Here is a 22690-nt window from a genome sequence, read left to right as displayed (position 1 = left end):
TGGTGCCGGGGGCGGCGGGGGGGTGTGTGTGTCTGATGCTGCGGTAATGGGTGAGGATTCTTCTTCTTCAGCATGCGGCATCCGTGTGTACTCATCACATTGTTTAGTTTCTGAGAACAGGACCTCAGCCATGGCAGCACTGTGACAGGATGACGGTTCACAGGGAAGGAGATGCTCAAAGGTGAGGAATCTGTTTCTAAATGACCTATATTTTCTAGAACTTTGGCTGTTGGGCGTCTGAGTGTGTCATTGCACGTCTGTAGCTTAAAGTTGACCTCTCATCTGCAAAGTGTAATGTGGTCATTAAGCAGACATAGTTCATAATGATGTGGCCTACTGATTCACTTGGGTAATATTACTGATTGAGGTCCTGTCTCAGAGAACTAGGTTCACTCCTGACAACGCGGCAACCGTGCACAAAGCCGATCGCGCTTGAGGTGCCATTTATTTTTTTAATGGCACCCCAGTCGCACTGGGCAGATTAAAAACAATGGGGCCGTGTGGCAACCTCTGTGTGCACTAGCGAACGATCGTGCGGTCCTGGGATGCGTGCCATGGGTGTCGCTCAGGTCTGCACCTAGCCTGAAGGCCTGCTCACAGTTGTGTTTTTCTTCTTAAAATTCATGTTTTTTTGCCACAGGAATACACAATTTAAGGGCTTGTTCAAACCAAATCTGGACCATATCTGGATGAGTTTCTGTTTTTGCAGTGCAGTGCGTTCTGACACGTTTTTATGCGTTACAGTCCTTTTTTTTTTTAACCTAAAATGGGCTTTTAGGTGTAGTCCGCTGCGTTCCAGAGCCTTTGCATGCGTTTTTGATGCGTTCCAGAGCAGAAAAAAAAAATAGTGCCTGTTGCAGTTTTTCCACATGCTGTGGAACTGAACGCTGTGTTGTGATCTAGAGCCCAAAATACCATTGAAATACATTGGATGCATCCGTTCTTAAACTGCTCTGCACTTAGGCTGGGTTCACACTTGGGCGTTCGTAATATGCGCGTTTCGGGCCATGTGTTTTTACCGCGATTTGCGGTCAATGAAACTGTCACAGGTCGGCTCAGATTTCAGATGATGAAAATCACTCCTCTCATAATTCTCCTTTTAAAGCTCAAATCCAGCTGTTGAGACACAACCAGTACCTGTTTTTTTTAATCCCTTCATACATTTGAATGGGCTGCCAATGCATCCGAACGTGGTTGAAAACTGACCTGATTCTTTTTCAGGAACCCACGGTAGTGCCTTGGGGTTCAATGCTGCACAGGAGCATTGTCTTAATGGACTAAAATATATTCAAAATCCAGATTTGGGCTTTTATCGTATGTTGTGTGGTGGGGTCTACCTGCAGCTTTCCCTGATTGATCACTAGGGCTGATTATTTTCATAATCGATTAGTTGGTCGATTTTTTATTTTTCCGATTTTAATTGGATAAAAAAATTAATTTAAAATAAAATACGCAAATGCAGTGTTACAAACATAAAGTTACAAACATAAAGCGCTGCATGCACGATATTTTGCCATCACATTGCACTGGAACGCACGGCATCACGGTACCGTGCGGGTGATCACACTGTGGGAGGGAGGTGTGTTTGGGGTGCCATTAAAATGAATGGCACTGCAACGCACCACCTGTAGCAGAATTTGTCAGTCTGAAACCGAAAATGACTTTTTTCCCACCTTTTTTATAATAAAAAAAAAAAATAACTGTATTGTAAGCACAAACGCTTGAATAGCTTCAGCCGGGGAATGACAGCTGCCAGTGGCAAGATTCCGCAGACGGCAGCTGAATGTAAATACAGCAGGTAGTGGGCTGGTGTAATAGCCGGCCTGATATTGGCCATTTCAGATTGCAAGGCTGGCTATTGAACCCGCCCACTGCTTGCTGCACTCTCCTCCCAGCATGGAGGGGAGAGCTAGGGGATCCAACCAGCTAATCGATAATAAGAATAGTTGACAACTAGTCTCATTATCGATTATTATCGGTTAATCAATTAGTTAGTTGCAACCCTATAGATCACCAGGCAGGATCACACTTCCAGAGCAGGGATGAATCTGAATGTGGGCTTTGAGAAATGTTTTGGTTTTCGGTTTAAGGAGACCTCAAAGATCCTAGTTTGGGAAAACCTCTCCTACACTTTACACAGGTAAGCACAAAGTGTTCCTATTTCACCAGATTGCTGTTAAGGGAATAGGGTGAACGGGTGCAATACTGGAAGCCAACTTGCCCTGTCAATCATTTTGTCAACATCCAGGTAAAAGTGAAATATATTATAGATAGAGTCGACCATACATGCATGTTGGCTGTTTTAACATTGGGAGTTGTCCAGGCCTGCTTTACAAGTTGTGTATGTGTGTGACACATTCATATGGAACTCAGGGGCTGGTCTGTCCAATCTAGGAGCAAGCTCCATTGGCGATAGAGAGAACCTCATAAGTTTGGTGCTGGCTGTCATTTTGAAGGAGCATTGGCTACCATGGTGTATATGCTATCATTTAATCTCATTTCGTAAAGAATACAAACCTTTGGTATGCACAGACCTCCTTTCTAGGGCAAATCTATCAAATATTGCATTCAACAGGGAATGAGATAGACGGGATGTTGTATACATAAAACATTTGCTGTTTATTGGAAAGATTTTGATGTGTTGTTGGCACGGTACTACTTCGAGTCATCCAGCTCTGCATTAATCTTTTGCTTAGCAGCTGATTTCATCCTCAAATTGGTAGATGTCTGCTGCCGGTGAATATTTATCAGTGTGCTTTTAGGAAGTATTAATCTTTGTAAAACAATGAAATGTGTCTTTTTTTAATCATAGTATTTAGTGTCTTCTCATCAGGTGAATAGGAGGGAGTACAGCAATTGTGTTCAAGTATTTCCCAGTAGCTTTCCGCTTTCAGAAGATTGAGTCCAGCAATGAAACAAAGGCCAATTCCATTTTCTAGATATGGTAGACACAGATATAAAATATATATAAACACATAAAGCGGCCTGCCATGTGGACAGGTGAAAGAGCAGGCTTTGTTACCAAGAGTCTACCTCACACATTCTGCTTATACCCTTCAATGTAAGGACTCTTTTCCAGGTCAGACTGTCCTGTGTGAGCTCAAGTAAAACACTGGAAATTCCTAATATATGACTCAAAGTGTATCTTTTCTCTAATCAAAAAAGTAAGCAGGAAGGCTTTTTATTGCAGAAGAAACATGCTATGTCTTTTCTGAAATAAAACTTCTTACCTGCCTGCCTACAAAATTCTGTAGCGCCTGTATCAATGGCATACATTGGGCATCAGTTTAAGACGCTTCTGAGATCTTTCAGAATTCATTGACTGGTGTATTTGATCTGCAGTTGACCTTCTTCTGACTTGCATTAAAACTTACTTCAAACGGGTTTTGCATTTTCATAGACTTGCATACTTAAAGCCCGTCAACACAGCTCGGTGTTCATTCTCGGCATGTTTTTCCTCTGATATGAAATAACTCCCATGTACATGCACAGGAGTTGCATCCTCCTGGGCTAACCAACCAACATGGCTGAGTTTGCCACATCGGGAAGAAGACCGGGTGAAGATGTCGGTGCTTATTAGGGTGTCTCTGGATGTTGCATTGCTGGAGGGGAGAGGAGTGGAGTATAGCAGACTTTAGTTCTGCTTTAAAGCTGACACCCAAATACGCAGTTGATATAATTATGACCTAATATTTGTAATTCTGTTAAGCCACTCCAGTGATCTAGAAACCCATAGTCAGGTCAGGAACATCTCTTTCTCCACTTCTCTAAAAAACTGCTCAGCTTGTTCCATATCAGTGACCTAAAGTATAGAAACAACCATGCTATTGGTATCCATTTATTTATATTATGACAGGGGCCCTTTTAAAACTGCCATGTATAACTGAGATTAGTTAAACAATGACTGTAAAGAATGCTTTTATCATGTCAAGTGTTTCATTGACAAAAATTTCCCTTGTTACATTTAAAGCTCTATACATGGGTGTAGTAGTCTCACCTTCGAGAGCCACCATTTAATGTTGGCTATTTGCTGGATAATTCTATAAAACCGTGACAGTAAAGATATATAGTTGTGGTTTACAACAAATGTCACCTATGGATGGCTAACAATCATGTTGCAAGAGAAATTTCAGAAAATTGGTCATTGCATTGGTTTTTCAGAGAGCTCTATCAGCAGATTGAGGAAGCAGGCAGCGCTGGCAAGGTTGAATCAGGCGTCCAATGTTGGGTTTGGTAAAATATCTTGCTTAGAGGCCTACTGAAACATGATTATAGGTTTAGAGGCATATGGCTTATCTCCGGCCTGGGACACCCTTCTCCCAACTGGAGCTCCCCCCAAACCATAAAATACAAAATTCTTTACACATACCTTTTTTTCCAAGTATTCTAGGTCCTGTTGTTTGACACCAAAGGCCTTCCCCACCCTTTTCTTCTCCAACGGGTGGTTTCTAAATGGTGCGGAGAGCGGCACCATGTACTAACCTTCTGGGTTTACAGTGTTTATTGACACTTGTCGTCCTTCAGCAAATGAGAGGACCGGCGCTAGATCTGTGAACTATTGAGACTGTGGTGGAAAGAACCAGATATAGGGTGAATATTGCAGTTGGAGCTGCTTTTAATTTTATAAAAGATGCTGGGGACTGTCATCTTTATGTTTTGCCTAAGCTAGACCTGGACTTACACTTTACGTATGAAATCTATTGTGTAAACCAGGTTGGAGGAAGACTGGTGATAAAGTGAAACCTTATTGCAGTTATTTTTAAAGACCAGTATGTGCTGCTGAAGTGTCTTCTTACGGCCATGGCACAGACCTAGATAAAAGCGCAAGGTACAGTTTGAGAAACAACAGTGCACCTTATTATCATATACCAGATGCCAGACAGCCGAGCAGTGAATAAAAGAAAACACTTGAGCGAAGAGCGGCAGTCTAGACAATATTAGTGCTGGTAATTGCTCTAGAAGGCTGTATGGAGACCACAGACTAGACATATGCAGTGCATTGCTCTTGCGTCTGGCTACGTGACCTTATCCTTATCTCCTGCTAAATAGACAACCTTTATTTTTATTACTGTTGGGAAATAATTCATAGGTATAAACCTAGGAATTTTCCCAGAGATCTCACCAAAATGTCAACGGTTTAGTTATCTGAATAGATGCATAATGAATGATAATGACTTTCGCTAAAGTATATTCTGAATTGCTTAAAAGCAAAAAGTTTTTGCTTAAAAGCAAAAACAAAAATGTAATAATTACAGATCCTTAGATGTGGTGGCTGCATTAGTTTTCGTTCTCCGGCTTTTTTCCTTTTTTTTTTTCACTTGGTAATGAAATTCGGTCCCTCTTATCACCAGTTAAAAAAAAAAAAGGAAAAGAGCCTGAGAACTAAAACAAATGCAGCCACTACATCTATGGATCAGCAATCTGTAATTATGGAGTTGGGATCAGATTCACCTGTCAGTTTTTCAAGCAGATCTGATCCGAAGCACCCAGGCAGGACTTCAAGCATGTCTGCCTTTCTTCATCTCCATAAGAGCCCATTCACACCAGGGTGGCTGCGGATCAGCGTGGTTTCCGCGCTGATTTCAAAAGGGAGGTTTTGGGAGTTTTTAATTGTGTTTTCGGAGCTGAAACGCAATTTAAAAACGCCCAAAACCACGCTGACCAGCGCGGTTCCATTAAAAGCTGTATGGAAACCACACTGATCAGCGTTGCAAAATAGGGTCAGGGAGTAGTTTTGGCTGGGGGCAGTTCTGATCGGGTTTTAGTTTTAGATGCGCTTTAAAGTGTATTTCCATCTTTGCAGTGAAATTGAGGAAACAGAGTTTTAAATCTAATAGCTAGGACTAGAGATCACGTTGCCCATGACGCAATGCATGCTTGGAATGCTTTGATATGTGTCTTCTGAGGTGTAGGCCAGCTTGTTCCATTAAACGGCAAGCATAGACATTCCATTTAGGATAAAGGGTAACTGTAATTATACACACAGTTCCCTATCCCACACCCTCATACTGCTGATAGAAAGTTTAAATAAAATGTTAGCTTGGATGCAGACAAAGTGACGTTAATGCTATACCGTGATGGGCAAACTTTACACTGAGAATAAATACTGGGTCCATACGTGGCTTGGCATATGCGTCCTGGTAAGCCTTTGTTTTTCAAACAGGAAAAGCACTCACCTCCTAGTTCTCCTTTAATTATATTATTTTGTAGTCACCCCTTTACCTGTTCTAAATACAGGACATGCTCAGTATGAAAGCTTTGACTTTCGAGTCCAGCCAAAGCTTGTCCTGCCCCATCTTCCCATGTCCTTTCCTATAATCCTTCAAAAAGCTGCAATGCTGCTTGTTGTGTATTTCTGCAATCAACATTGAGAGGCAAGCTCGGAGCTCTTTGTTACTATCTTTTGATTCAAATTCCATTCTGCTTTTGCGTACCTAACAAGGCGCATTTCAAAGATGTTCAAAGACATAGCTGGAATCTTTGCTTTAAAGCGAGAAAAACACAATGTGCATTATTTCTCCCCTTTCACTGACATTCCTTACAAAGCAGGAAGGAAACCAGATTATGCAGAGTAATTATTGTGCACATAGCATATTTATTTTTAGATCACAATGTGAATTGATTAATAAGAGCTCGGCTTTTTTGAAGTTGAACATTGATTGGAGCCTTCTTCTGTATTTTCCCTTGTAGTATGGCTGCTTATTTATTAAAGTGATGCTGATCGCAACAGTGTTGTGCAAAGTGCAGTAATCCACAGCAGCCACTCAGATTTCCGATAACTGTAGTCAGATCAGTGGAGCATCCTGTCTCAGCTATGGATGGTTATTGCTGCTACTCTGTCATGTTTTCTTTGGAAAAATGGCCCTACTGTGCTCGGGAGCCAAGGTAAGGTCACATTTAAATGTTGATGCACAGCTAAAAAACCCAAATTATATGCTGACTTCCCAAGCTGTTTACAGTCACATGACAAAAATCATGGATCAAAATGTCAATGGCTTTTCGTTCTTACAAGTCGTGTTTTTTTGCAATCAGTGCCTTGGTTACTCCTAGTAGTGGTGGTGTCACTGGATTGTGGTACTCTTGTATTCTGAAATGTTGTTTTCTATGTGCCCTGTTCACACTATACATGTGTGGTGGTGTGCAGAAAAACAGCTCAGTGGACATGTGTGAACAGGCCCTAAAGCAAAGAAAGTGTGGACAGAGATAAAATATTGGTTATACTACAAAGATATTCTAAAATGGCCTGAACACATTGGTTGTTACCCCTAGAAAAGGTTATAAATAATTAGATCATAGTGATATTTCAAACTGTTTTCTGAAAATAGTGTTGCATATGTCTTGAATGTTGTAATCAGTCCATCAGCCTATTTAAATGAAGGATAGTAGTCCCTACATTGTTTGGTATTATCCTGTGCACCACACTGAACATGGACAAAACGCAGAAAAGAAGAAAGTTGCTGAGGAGATCAAAAAGAAAATGTATAGACCAGCATGACAAAGGTAATGGCTATGAACCATCTCCAAGCAACCTGATCTTCCTGTGATTGTAATTGCAAAACATATTAAGAATGCAGGTGCAGATGTCCCATTGAGAACTACAGAAATCGCTTGTTTCCAGTCATGGCCTCTAATGGCCCATTCCACATCCAGACCATCTCCAGACCAGATTGTTTCCAGACCCAAAATGCATCCTAATGTATCCCTATGCTATTTCTGGCCTCTGTTCACACCAGTGCAGTCAGTTCCAGACCAGACCAGAAAAATACTGCATGTATCATTTTGTCTGGTCTGGAATGCATTGGAATTGCGGGCAGGTTCACACCATTTTCCGGACCTGATCTGGATGGTTGTACAAAAACATATTAGGTAAAAAGACCTATTATTTTTGTTCATGCCATTTTTATTTGTTTTTGTTCTTTTTAAAATATTCTATTGAATGAACAAAGCAAAGTCTAAGATTTTTGAATGTGGAATAAACAATGATGGATGGCAATTAGTTTTGTCAGTTTCAAATTATTCTTTTTTCGGGGCAGGGTTCCAACAGATTTGCCCACGGTTGTATCTACAGGTTTTATATGGACAGAAATCTATCATGTTTATCATTAGGCATTGCTGTAATTTGTTAGTTTGTTATATTCCAGCAGATTTATAATGTTATCTGGGCTTTTTTAAGCTCTTGCAATATCCTGTTTTGTTGGCGCAAGCATAAAAAAAAAAAAGAGTAAACCTGTCACTACAGAAATATGAAGTCTGCCATTATTGGTCTTCTGTAATTCTAGCTGCTTGACTGTCTCTGAATTTTAATTCTTAAAGTCACTGACCCAGATTAAGCATTGATCCAGTGAAATTAGAAATGCATACTTGTTCCAGATCAACATCTCAAAAGTATTAAAGCCAGAGGGTCAGAATGGGTCAGCTATCTAGCATTTCCTTATCAGATATCTTAAGTATGAGACTTCCATCGGAAGAACAGAGCCTCAAAGCAAGCTAGGTTAGCTGTACTGTTTCTTTTGCTAACCCATAGTGCACTGAGAATTCCTTTTCATCCATCAAATGTTTATTTGTAAAAACAAAGACTGTGCATTCTTATTAAATATCAAATAAGATAAAACTGGCCCAAAACACTTATGGTTTCTCTTAAAGGTACAAAAATATGCGTTCTTCACTACGTGGTGAGTGACTGAACTGGAACAAGTATGTTTATTTTAGATGTTTGTATTCACATGTTCCAGGTAAGTGGGTCACTAAGTATTGAAGAAACCATGAAGTAAAATAGTTATAATGCTGGGAAATGAAAAGGAGCACATGATAAAAATATGCATTAGCAGAGGTTACCTTGGTTGATGAGCCCATAAACATATGTAGTTACTGTGCAGGCCCAGACAGATCAGTGAAGACTTGCCAAGAAGGTGGAAACAATGCAGAAGGCGGTAAGGTTAGTAGCAGTTTTATAGCCATGTCTCAGGTTATAAAATGTTAGAAAAACTATTTGTTTAATGAATAGATTCTATTTAAATAGTTTTAAAGCTGAACTCAAGGGAATATACAATTACTACCATTGCAGTGGGGCTTTCCTGCACTGAAAGTGTTAAATGCTGATTTAAGTCTAAGGGTAGTGTAATACTTAATTTATTCCTGGCTTCGACATTTGCCTCTTCTTCCTGATGCTCCAGGATTGTGGGCAGCCCCTCACTGTTCTCATGTACAAGATAGGGCTATTGGCCTTCCTCTGTATGTGATTTCTGCTTGTGTCTGGAAGCTAACTGTAGATCCTTACTACTTGTTAAAAGAGAACTATGAGGTGAGTGATCTACACCCATCCTCATAGCTAGAGCCGAGCAGACGTGCGATAATGAAACTGTCACACGTCGGCTCAATAGATCGGGAAGTGAGCAAACACATACCGTCGCTCGCTCACTTCCCGATCATTTCCCTGCAGTGAGCGGTGACTGTCAGTCACCGCTCCCCACACGGATTCTCCCCTCTCAGCGCTGACTGGAGGAATGAACAGGGCAGGGAGCAGGCACAGCTTGCTCTGCCTCTAGATAGGCAGAGCCCGCTTTCAATCAGCCAGCTGGGTCAGACCTCGACAGTATTATTGGGATCCGCCCTGGCCGTGGCGCTCTCAGTATATAGCAAGCAATAGCACCCTATATACTGAGCTTTGGGTCACGTGAGGAGGTTAGTATATGTCCTCCTGTGACTCTAAATAGAACTATGGGATAAAAAGGTTACCCCATAGTTCTCTTTTAAATCTAGGTGAAGTTTCTGATCTAGAACAAAGAGGCAGCAAGTGAAGTTAGGGCACCTACATGCTTACTCTTAGTCAATGATTTATTAAGTATTGGAGTCACTGGGTTAGCTTGATGGGTAGCCTTTTAAAGGAAAAGTCAGCGATGCTAGCCTCTGTAATTTTCTCGGAACACCTTTTTTTCTTTAATGTCACCACATGCCTTCAAGACATGCTCTGTCCCTTTTTCCTACCCTCCTTCTCTCGCTCTCGCGCTCTCTCTCGCACTCGCTCACTCCCTCTATTGCTTCCTCTCTATCATTTGCCTGAACATAAGCTCTTGAAGTGTGTTATTTTCTGTGCTGTTGGAATTGGCAGTATGTTGCTCTACAGATGACACTTTATAAGTTGGTAGGTCTTTCCAGCTTTTATTTTTAGATGTTACTGGTTGAGTAGTTTCGTGCAAATGGTATCATCTTAGGCTGATTAGGCCACTGGGGACACTATTCTCTTTGGGTCACTAGATTATGTTTACTTCACCCCAGCGTGCAATGTTCCTGTTTCATTCATTCATTATTAACGAATGCAAACATTGCAGCGAAGAGCCAAACAACCTGGGTGATTATCATTTCCTGAAACACCTCGGAACAAATGGATGGGAATTAAAGAACTTGTGTAACTACGAGCAAATCAAAAAATTATATACACACCAATCAGCCATAACATTATAACCAACATGAGGGACCAATATTGAGTAGGTCCCTCTTTTGCCGCCCAAACAGTCCTGACCTGTTGAGGCAGGGACGCCACTAGACCTCTGAAGGTATGCTGTGACATATGGCACCAAGCCATAAGTAGCAGATCTTTTAAGTTCTGCAAGTTCTGAGGTGGGGCCTCCATGGATCGGAATTGTTTTTCAGCACATCCCACAGATGCTGGATTTGGATTGAGATCTGGAGATTTTTGAGGCCAAGTCAACACCTCAAACTTGTTGTTGTGTTCCTCAAACCCTTCTTGAACCATTTTTGCAGTGCGACAGGGCACATTATCCTGATGAAAGAGGCCGCTTCCATCAGGGAATACCGTTTCCATGAAGGTGTATACTTCAGCAAGAATGTTTAGATAGGTGGTACATGTGAAGGTAACATCCACATGAACGGCAGGATCCAAGGTTTCCCAACAGAACATTGTCCAAAGCATCACACTGCCTCTGCCGACTTATCTTTTCCCCATAGTGCATCCTGATGCCATCTCTTCCCTAGGTAAGCGACACACTTGCACGTGGCTATCCACATGATGTCAAAGAAAATGTGATTTATCAGGCCAGGCCACCTTTTTCCATTGCTCCGTGGTCCAGTTCTGATTCTCACGTGCCCAGGGGTGCTTACAATGGTTTACTTTTATTCATTAAGTTTAAAATCTTTATCCCGAAAGGAAAAAACTTTTTCTGTAACAGCTTAAAAATTGTTAGGCTTTTTTTGTTAGTCACTAATGTAAAGTCCATCTAACATCTAACACTTCTGGGCCAATCACCAGGGGGAGAAAAAGGCAAAGCTCAAAATAAGGAAACTAACACAGCCTCCACGTCTAAGGTTTAGTAAGCTGCAGTATATTAATTTCTTGTTTTCGGGCTTAGATATGCTTTGAGGTGTCAGATGGAAGCTGCCATTCTATAATTCCTGGGCCTCCAGCTAGTTGGGGGGGAGCTGCAGGATATATCTCTTCGATATGCAGTTCTATTTTCTGTATACTATAATGCCTCATTCAGACGAAGCGTGCACGCCCATAAACGGGCTGATCCCGTAAGGGACAGGTGCTGCGCGGATGTGTACGCCCCTTCTGAACGAGGCCTAACACTATTCTGGCAAGTAGTGTGCGTTCATTAGGAACTGGTAGTATAGGTGATAACCAATAACTATTTGCACAGCTTATGATGCTGGTTTTAACTGACAGGTGACTTGATATTCATATTACAATATGTAGTATACAGTATTACAAATATTACATTGATATTATCCTCAAGTAGTGATACTCTACATCAAGATCATGGTAAGGTTGTAGTTATCCAAAGAACCTTTTGACTACATTTGTCCATGGATATTATTTACAGGTACTAGGCCTGTATTGTCTGTGAAAACTAGGTGCAGTTTGCAGTAACTCGATTTGCCCCTGTAAATTCTGTATATATGATAAAAATAAATATGTATGCTTGTAATGTTCTTTTCAATTGTAAATTTTTTAAGAAAAGCACACAGAAATGGCATGAAACTAGCTGTGTGATCTTCACCAGTGATGTCATACGTGTCTACTCTGTGTCTAGACTACATGTTCCTTTTCTCTATGATGTCATATGTTCTTAAAGGAGTCTAGATAGGCAGAGCCAGCTGTCACTCACGCAGCTGGGCGGATCCCATCATGTAAGTCGTGATCGGCTGCGGCATCTCAGTATACCGCGAGCTGCAGCTCGCGGTATACTGAGCTTAGGGTAACGGGAGGATGCTAGTTTGTGTCCTCCCGTTACCCTAAGGAGAACTAAAAACACTGACCCCATAGTTCTCCTTTAAACCACACGTTGCTGGTTTGGAATGTAACGGATTGCTAATGAACCTGTATGTTGTGTGGCCGGTGCTAATCTAATTTTCTGGCAAATTCTTATGCTGATCCTACGGTATGCAATTACATGGTTATTTTAAAATCTTTCAGCCACCTTTACATCAGACAACAGTTAGTTATTTTACAGATTTTTGTAGGAAGTTTTGATGGTGTTTCTTTTTCTTTTTTTTTGGAATTAAAATCTGGTTTTAAGTAGTTAATAGGGATGCACCGATACTAGTATTGGTATCGGGGGCCGATGCCGAGTACTCGTACCCTCCCAAATGCTCCGATGCCTAGCCTGGTACTTCTGGTATCAGGAAGCCGGGCAGCGCGTCATTACACGCTGCCCGGCGTCCTGATTTGGCCGTGTAGCCGGATCCATGCTCTCTCGCACTTGAGCAATCAGGAAGCTGGGCACCGCGTCATTACACAGTGCCCAGCTTCCTGACTGGCCAGAAACCTGGCTCCATGCTTCCTCATCACCTAGTGACGAGAAGCATGGGGACGGTTTCCCTGCTAATCGGGAAGCCGGGTGGCGTGTCTTTACACGCTATGCAAATGTCGATAAAAAATGTCGATAAATGCAAAGTGCATTACTTTGCATTTATCGACATTAAACCTCATCTGCCACATTAATGCCCACTCCCCTATTTTATCCAGGTCCTCCTGTAATGTTATAATGTCTAAGTCCGTGTCTATTACCCTCCCAATTTTGGTGTCATCCGCAAACACAGAAATATCGCTGTTAACACCCTCCCCGATGTCATTAATAAATAAGTTGAACAATATGGGACCCAGCACAGAACCCTGAGGCACACCGCTCATTACACTAGCCCAGTCTGAAAAGGTGCCATTTACAGATACCCTCTGGACCCGTTCTTGTAGCCAGTTCTCTATCCAAGTACACGTACCACACAAGCAAGTGTTTTTAGGTTTTGAAATAAGTTTTCCCATTTTATTTCCCCCACTAGGTTGCGCAGCTTATCAAAGTTGGCCCTTCTGAAGTTTAGGGTTCTAGTCCTTCCAGTACACTTCCCTTTTCTGTATTCAATATTAAAAGTAATCACATTGTGATCACTATTACCCAATGACTCCCCAATTATAATATCCTCGATTTAACTCTGCATTGTTAGTGACAATTAGATCTGCATTGTGCAGTATAATCATTATACAGCGCAATGGAGAACACCACCAGCTATGGAGAACTACATATCCCAGCAATAGTACATTATAGTATAATGTACTATTGCTGGGATATGTAGTTCTCCATAGCTGGTGGTGTTCTCCATTGCGCTGTATAATGATTATACGGTGAAATGCAGAATACCAGCAGCTATATAGGAATACAACAAATGCCAGCAATAGTACATCATTATACTATAATGTACTATTGCTACATTCCTCTATAGCTGCTGGTATTCTGCACTGCGACGCTCCCGTGATGGACTACAATCTCAATAGAAACTAGTAGTCCATCACCGGAGCCTTTTTTTTTAATCCGATTAATCGAACTTAATAATCGATTATGAAAATAATTGTTAGCTGCAGCCCTAGCTGACTGGTGGAAAGGATGGGGGAGGAGCTGGGTACAGCTGGCTCTGCCTCTAGTTAGGCAGAGCCGGCTGTCACTCACTCAGCTGTAGCTCGCGATATACTGAGCTTTGGGTTACGGGAAGACGCTATTTTTATGTCCTCCCATGACCCTTTGTGCTTCAGGCCGCGTGTAGAGCCCCGAACAGGGAAATCAATCGATAGCCGACGAATCGACGATCGGTAACGTTTTCAATCGTCGATTTTAATCGACTAAATCGATTAACTGTTGCAGCTCTACCATAGTTCTCTTTTAACATCTAGGCACCAATGCTTTTGGAACACAGCTATACACACTACATTACACAATAAGTGAAGTTCTCTTTTATAGTATGGCTGAGTACACAGTGAAATGCTGTTTGCAGCAAGAGTCTGGTGAGATAGTTGATGTGATTACATAAAGTTTTGCAGCGGTTCCTTGTTTCCTTTTCTCTAAACCCCTGTGTGGTTTGGGAGTGTCTGAGTAGCATCGCCAGTTCCTCCTCTCCTCATTAACTTATATTATTGCCTGGAACCATAAACCTATTAAGTCTTTTATCATAATTCCTGTGCTCTTCTTCATGTTTGCCATGCATCTTATTAAACATTTGAAGATTCATGTAGCAGTTTATTTCCAGTTGTCATATTAAATATACATCAACAATGAGTTGTGATTGTTGATGATCATTTCACCATCCGATTGCTTTTTCCCTACTTTAGCACGCAAATGAAAATTGTTTATTTTTTCTTTTCATTTATGTTTAGTACTGAAACAGGACCGGACTGGTTATCTGTCAACCCTCTTTATTGCCAGAAGGCCCAGAGTTTCAACAAATCATGCATGAGCCAATGGGTTGCTTGGGCTCAATTAACCCTGTTTGGACTTAGTAGTCCAGCCACTGCTTATAAAGGGGTCCCGGAGTGTGAGTTCTTTGCATCTGCCAAGTTCTTTCTCAACCACAAGAGCATAGGGTGTATTGAGCAAAACGGCAAAGTACACGCTGGGCTGTGTGAAGTGGTTGCCTGCAGTGTCAGTATGAAGAATACAAGTAGGCCTACAAAATCACGGTTTCTATGCTTATTGAATTTGTTTTAGTTTGTCGGTGACTGAGTATTCTTGTTCTTATTACCATAGATCAGCATTTCTCTTTTTTCAGTCTGGGCACAGGGCATCCTTTAAAAGTATGTAAAATCTTGAGGCACCCCAGTCTAAAAGGTAAAAAACATAAATGTAAAAGGGCAAAAATACATACTAGACCGTTATCCTTTTACATAAGCGTCCCCCTTCAATTCAGGAGCTTCCCTTTCACATCAGAGCCTCCTTTTACATTAGGAGCCCCCTTCATGTCAGGTAAACAAAACAGTAAGCCACCAGCACTCGAAAGGTCCTCCAAGCAAAGTTCTTTTTATTCCATGTGTGAAGTTACATCACCAAGTGTAGCAATGTTTCAGAATGCATCCGGTTTCTTCATCAGGCAAAACAAATGGGGCATTTTCGGTCAGGAGTGTGGTTCTGATCCCCGGCCTACGGGACTGCCCTTCATGTCAGAGTCCCCCTTTTTTACATGAGAAGCCCTCCTTCACATTAGAACCCCCCTTTGATATCAGAAGCTGCAGCCGTGGCAGTATGGCAGCGGGTGGGAGGAGGAGCAGGCCTATATGGAGGAGAACTACCGTCCTTTTCTGAATGGATCCCACCCTCCCTGGATTAGCATAATTCTTTTCATGGTGCTGGCAACAATTTTGAGGCGCCCCTGAGAAAGCAAGAAGACATCCCATGGTGCCACAGCACCCTGTCTGAAAAAGGCTGCCATAGATTGTAGGTTACTCACACTGCACTGTGTGTAGTGGCAAGGTGGAACGATCACTTCTACACAGGAGTAGCCATGTTTTGTATCTGTGGACTTTGTCCCTCAAAACTTTCTATCCCTTTCTACTCTGCAGGCCCGAAACATATGTAACACTGAATTTTGTGTCCTGGCTGCAGTTGTCAGCAATGACATCCTACATGTATTTATCTTTAAAGCTGAACTCTTGGAAGCTACAAAAGACACAAATGAGTGTAGTTCTATAATACATCATTCATTGTATTTGATTTTTAATGCAACCAGTGCAAGTACCTGAATTTGACTTGGTATGAACCTCCTTTATTTTCCACTACAGCCAGCTCAGAATGGAAGGGAAGCAGCATAAGGAGCCATTCAGTTCATGTGCTGACGAGGAGCATGCTGGTAGGAGGGCAAAGTAGCGGAGTAAGAATTAAGCTCATCCCTGTGCTGCTTCTCCTTTACTGTCCAGTCACAGGCAGGAGGCGGGTCCATGATACCCCGGTTGTCATTCAACATCTAGTGGTGGAAAAATAAGTACCGCAGGGGCAGTTCTAGATTGAAGGTGAATATTGCACCAAAAGCTGCTGTTTTTTTAATTTTCTCTTTTAATTGGCTATTTTTTATTGTGTTCTGCTCTAAAGTGATCCTATTGTCTTGATGAAAATTATATGCAATATGCATTGAAGTAGGTACCTTTTTAGGATTTTTTGGTGGTGTGGTGAATCACCACCTTTCAGCGATGAGATTCACCCACTTTGAATGTAACCTTTTGAAAGTATGTTCGATTGTTGAAGAGTTTGATGTCCCTTACAGTGAGACGTCAATTAAAGTCTGAATGTGGAGCTCTCTTTTATGACTCCGATATGGAACTGTAGAATGAGAGTTGGAGAATGTAGATTTATCTGCATCTGATTGGTGCTATCAATTACCAGAGACCGTTCTTTTATTTTCAAAAATGAAGATCTGTTGATGTCCTTTGGTGCTGGATCATTGTTGGGCTTGGTGGAACCTTTCTGCACTGTCATAGTGACAAGCAAATAGTACAATGTTTCATAGGCACAATCTATTATGTCTAAATAACTGAAGCTTTCATGATATGAGCAATCAAATATAGCGCCTACAGCATCTGTATTCCTCCTTTGCAGTGTCCAAGTATTGAACAGTGATAAACCTGTTTCTTAGCTACATAGGAATGTAACAAGCACTTCCCCCTCAGGATTTGTAGATTTTCTAAAGTTGTGCACCATGGTTAGTTTACATACAAATAGTAAGTTGTGCACCATGGTTAGTTTACATACAAATAGTATGTAGCGAAAGAACACCGGCTTTACTTGCCGAGGCTGCCTGACCAATCGGGAAGCTGGGCGGCACATCATGACCCACCTCCCGGCTACCTAATTGGCTAGGAAGCCGGCGCCATTTGTTGCTAGGTAGTGTGGCTTCCTGTTTAATCAGGAAGCCGGGTTACGAGTCAAGATGTGCTGCCCGCTTCACGATTGGTTAGGAAGCCAAGCTGGTTAGGAAGCCAGGCTGCTTACCATGATGATAGGGCATAGGTGTCCCATATTGCTGTGTCTGTATAAGAGAGCATGTGGTGTTGTTGACTGCACAGACAGACAGCTGATGTTTCTTTCCTCCGGGAATCATTAGAAGGGCTGCACGTTGACAGTCTTCCTCTGAGACTGAAATACTGTCTCCTTTCCTTTACTAAGGAGCTCTAGGCATACTATTCTGCTATTCTTATTTGAACAATTATGGCAATTGATGTGTCATTTGTACAGATTCCAGAATTGTGCAAAACCCTGAAGCCTGATACTGGATCCTGAGGTTTATCCAGACAGTAACTGGCAAATATATTTCCTCTATCAGATTTGCCCTGTAATTCGATGATAACTATTAGCGTGAAATGCATTGCAGTGAATAAACGACCGTGCGCAAAAACGCGCACAGAAATGTGCAGATCACTTGTGTTGCGCATTTCAAGGCATTTCCATTGAAGTCTAGGCGGCCAAACGCGCTGTACTCTGCTAAAAAAAAAGTGAAAAAAAACCCCATGTACTTTTTCTATTCTGTGTTTTACAGCTTGCGTCAAAACTCTGAGGGGTAAACAGGGGCCATTGAAATGAATGGTATTTCTTGTGGTGAAAGTTTTTGTCGCGCTTAGCTTTGAGCATCAAAACACCTAGGTGTGAACAGGGACTACCTGCTTTATTTTCTTTTTTTGTTATAATCTTTTATTTTGTATGTATCAAATCCATGACACACTGCACGCGAAGCCGTGCACAGCGAAGCAAAGCTTTCCGGCACGGAGCTTCGCGTGCAGTGTGTGAACTGAGTGCAGGCACATGATTGACAGCACCTTCAGCCAATCGGCTCGTCCGTAACAACCAGCCAGACGTCGCATCGGTTTATACGCGCGAGCCGATTGGCTGAAGTTGAAATTTTTCATCTCGGCACGTTCAGCTCCGCGAGCTCTCGCCAGCTGAGGTGGCGAGAAGAAAATGACATGACACACTGCTCGCAAAGGCAGCGCGCCACCGCTCCGCGCTGCTTCACGTGCAGTGTGTCACGGCCTTCATGAATTCACTTTTGTGTGATGTGTCCTGTTCAATTGTGCTGATTGCTGCCAGGATGGCTCCTAACATTTACCTGCTTATAAGAGGTCCATTATTACCCTCCTATAGTTAGGGCATTGTTCAATGATTGAGATCCAGTCTGTGACCTTTACTGGTATATTGAACATTTCTGACGCTTATAAGAACTAAAGATATATTAGGTAAACTTATCGATAGGAGGAGCAATTGGCTTGGCTTTACATTCTTAGGTTATATGCTTGATCCAAGCATTGTTGGCTCTAAACAAGCAGTGCAAGAGTTAATAAATGGACGGTAATGAGCGTTGGAAATATTCTTTTTTTTTTCTTTTCTTAGAGATTATCAAACGCTTCGAAATAACTTTATGGAGAGCTGGAAGGAATGGTCACCTTGTGTCCACATTGTGTCCCGTGATTACGTGATCAGGGTGGGATCATCTCTTGATGTATCAATGAAAGATCTCCCTGTCAGTTTATTGTATACAACTTATGTTTCAGTATTTCGAGGTAAGGCTGCTGTTGCAAGCTCGGTCTCTCCCCATTCTCAAAATGTGTGGCACAATGTTTGCACTTGGCTACCACACACACATAATATTTCAAACATGACTGAAATTCTCACCTACAGCCAACACAGCTTCTGTGAGGTCCATGGGAAAAGAGGAGTTATACTCATTCAGGGGCCAGATCAGAACATGGGAGTATGATCTGATATACAACTGCATTGATGATACAGAATGTACAGGTTTCACTAATGCATAGGTGAAAAGCGATTTGAATCCGACACCTGACCGTCATAAATCCTTAGTCAATGTCTACAAATAGGCCTATTTCATATACAAAAGCCTGCAAGACTACCCATAGTTCCAATGATATGGACTCTAGAATAATGGACCACTGCAAAGCTGCAGGGCATTATTGTTATCTGTAGTCTTTCTCATAGCCCCCTATTCCCTACTACTATAAATGATGACCATTTACCATTGGCTGCTCTCCCTAGGCCACAAACGGCCTCTTCTTACCTGACTTTGAATGCAATGGCGGCATCTATAATCCTTTTTCCAGAATGTGTCAATCACAAGACAGGAAGTATATTGGCTGTTTGCCATAAGATTACTTGATCCTTTAAAACCATTGTGACCATCTTGAGTAGCTTCGGTGAATAAACCAAAAACTGTTGAGATTGAGATGAAGCTGCCCCCTTGTTTTTGTTATAACCTTGCTTGAAAACACATGTCAATTCCAGGGAGTAGCAGCCATCTGGGATCGCCTGGAAGAGAATTGAGGCCTAGCCTTCCCTGAGGAACCTCTGCCTTGTAGTCATGACTGGTTACATCTATCCCCACTTTGTTTCATGCTGCTTGTTCTGTTTAATCCTTGTCGAGGAAACTTATCTTTATGGTGTGAGCCCTGTAAAAGCTGAAACAGACATTAAAGGATAATTGTACCCTGCTCAAGGTCTTCTATCCATGGAAGAAGTGATTACCAGCAATCAATTAAGTTGCTTTCATCTTCTTCCATGTGTTTTCGGCAGAGGTATTCATAAATCTGGTGGTAAAGCTTCAGTGCTAATTCCTAACAATTTTCTATATGCTTTGGGATTTGAACAGAGACACATATTAACTGCCAGACAACAATACGACTCTGTGTAAGTACTTCAAACTTATTACATCATCTCTAGTTTTGGGATTTTACAAAGATGAGTGTTTGTTTTTATAAACGAGTCCAACTTTTAAAGTGCATCTAAACCTAAACACTTCAACCAAAAGTGTTGCTGCACTTGTTTTCTGTAATGTCAAGAATGAATGCTTTGCCCTCAGTGAAATCATATCTGCAAACTGTATCCACAGATACTTCCTTCCTAGGGTGACAGCAGCACGTTCTCAGTTCAGCTGCATTGTTGCCACCCTTTCGTTGCACTCCTGAGTTGGTATACAAGGGCCACTCCAATGCTGTTTGCTAGCACATTCTACCATAGTGGCCGCAGTACAGCTGTGATGGTCAGCTGCTGTGAAAGTGTGCACATACCTACAGGATGTTTACATGAAGTCTGCTCAGCAGGGTGTGTGTAAGAGCTCTGCAGAAAGACCACTACTTCTCTATAGAGAGTAAGGGTCCCACTTTGCAACAGGTGACAGGAGCAGGGTTTTCTATGCAGGATATAGCTGAGGAAACAAACTGTAGACAAAAAACGCTTGTTTAGATGCACCTGGACTGGGCTCGTTCACACCATGTCCATTGACCAGCATTCATCTATTAGAATATTGCAGACTGAAGGAGAGGACACAGCCTACATTAATCAACAATTGCTTTCTATGTGCCCCATTCACACCATAATGCTGCATACATTTTCAGCGAGCCTGCACAGTGGAATGCTCAGCAATGCATGTCAGTGCAATGCAGGGTACCACAACATGCAGCAGTGCATAGAGTTTAATAAAGTGTTATTGTGTGACATTTCATTTTAAAGAAAGGAAAAACATAAACTGTGGAATACATTGTGACATATCACACCGCCCCTACATAATGCAGATCAGTGCGCACACATTATATGGTGCATAATGCGCAATGGTATGAATTAACCCTTAAAGCAAGAGTTTTGTTAGGCTTTAAGCTCCTGTTAGGCCTTTGCCGCTCTCCTAAACTCTGTTGAGGATCTCTTCCTATCCCCAAATGGCTGTTACAAATCATGTTTCCTATAACAGTAATTTCAGTTGATCGTGCTTTTCCTTGGAAGCTTTGGCTATAGTTCCACTAATCTGTCTTTGTAGTGTTTGTAAACAACTGTTTGTTCCAATTGCACCTTCATATGTGTTGCGTACAATTCCTTAGAGGGGCCTAAGGGCCCATTCACACCACATCCAGATCATCTCCAGACCAGACCAGATTGTTTCTGGACGCAAAATACATCCTAATATATGCCTATGCTATTTCTGGCCTCTGTTCACACCAGTGCAGTCTGTTCCAGACCAGAAAAATACTGCATGTCTCATTTTGTCTGGTCCGGAATGCACTGGAACTGCGGGCAGGTTCACACCACTTTGCATACCAGATCTGGTCCGCAAAATGGTGTGAACCTGCCCTGAGTCTTCATTTGAAGCAAGAAAGTTTTTACATTAGTGGTTTAATAATAATATAATGTGCCGAGCTATGGCACATAGCTCGGCATATTATATTATTATTATTTATTTTGATTACTACGATCAGTAGTGCTTTGTAGCTTGCACTTAGATTTGACTGGTGCTGATCATATTGATTATACTAGGGTTTGCATTACCAACAGGGCTATTCACAAAAGAGTGAAGAGTTTGGAGAAGGCAGAAGAAGTGAACAATCTAGGACAACATAGCTGAACTGGAAAGTGAGCTGAATTGGAGAATTATTCTAGTTCAGCTATGCTGTCCTAGATTGTTCACTTCTCCTGCCTTCTCCACACTCTTCACCCTTTAGTGAATAACCCTGTTAACCGATAAGATTTCTATTTCTTTAATATTGGGGTTCATTGTACAAGTTTTTTTTTTGTTCTTGTTCATTATGTGTTTTACATGTGTTTTCTGTATGCTTCTTATAAGGGGGAGTTTTTTTGTAACTTCATGCATTAAACGTTAATAAAATGCATGCATTCATCTTAAAGTGACATTAAACCCTCAGATTTTTTAACATAAAACACTACTGTAATGTGTGCCTTACTGTAATCCATGGTTGTTTCCCTTCTCTTTGCTGCTCTTCCTTTTAAATCTGTATCTGTTCTCATGCTGGGCAGAACTTCTGTTTTGCAGCAGACTGCCTTGTCTCTGAAATGGATACATGGTGTCTGTGTGTAGGCTTGCAACCTGAGCCAGCACTACAGGAAGAGGCACTCAGCTGCAAAGGGAAGTTTTCCCCAAGCATGAGAAGACATGAGGATTTAAAAGGAAGAGCAGCAAAGAGAAGGGAAACAACCATGGATTACAGTAAGGCACACATTACACTATTGGTTTATGTTAAAAAATCTGAGGGTTTAATGTCACTTTAATTTACTTGGTACCATTCATCTTTGAAGTAGATACCCTTGCTATAAACTTCACCAGAACCTGCAACAAACACATCAATGAGAACTGCAAAATTAGATCTTTCTTTTTGAATGTGTAACCCATTTCTAAAGAACATCGGAGTAAATGAGCCCATAGTCGAGGTATGTCATTATTTTCCGAATCACCAATGGCATTGTTTCACCCCAAGTTTTAATGATGACATGTCTATTATTGTAATATCAGGATTTAATGTCCTCATATTAGTGCCGCGTTTATAACAATTGAGGGAGGGAAAGTCATGTGAAACAGTCTCTCTTACCCTTGTGAGAGGTCTGCCCCACGATGAGGAGTGGGCAGAGAATGT

This window comes from Nanorana parkeri, unplaced genomic scaffold, assembly GCF_000935625.1.
Source record: "Nanorana parkeri isolate BGI_ZX_2015 unplaced genomic scaffold, ASM93562v1 scaffold54, whole genome shotgun sequence".
Lineage (NCBI taxonomy): Eukaryota > Metazoa > Chordata > Amphibia > Anura > Dicroglossidae > Nanorana > Nanorana parkeri.
The sequence above is the reverse complement of the archived record's forward strand: the minus strand, read 5'-3'. Positions refer to the sequence as shown.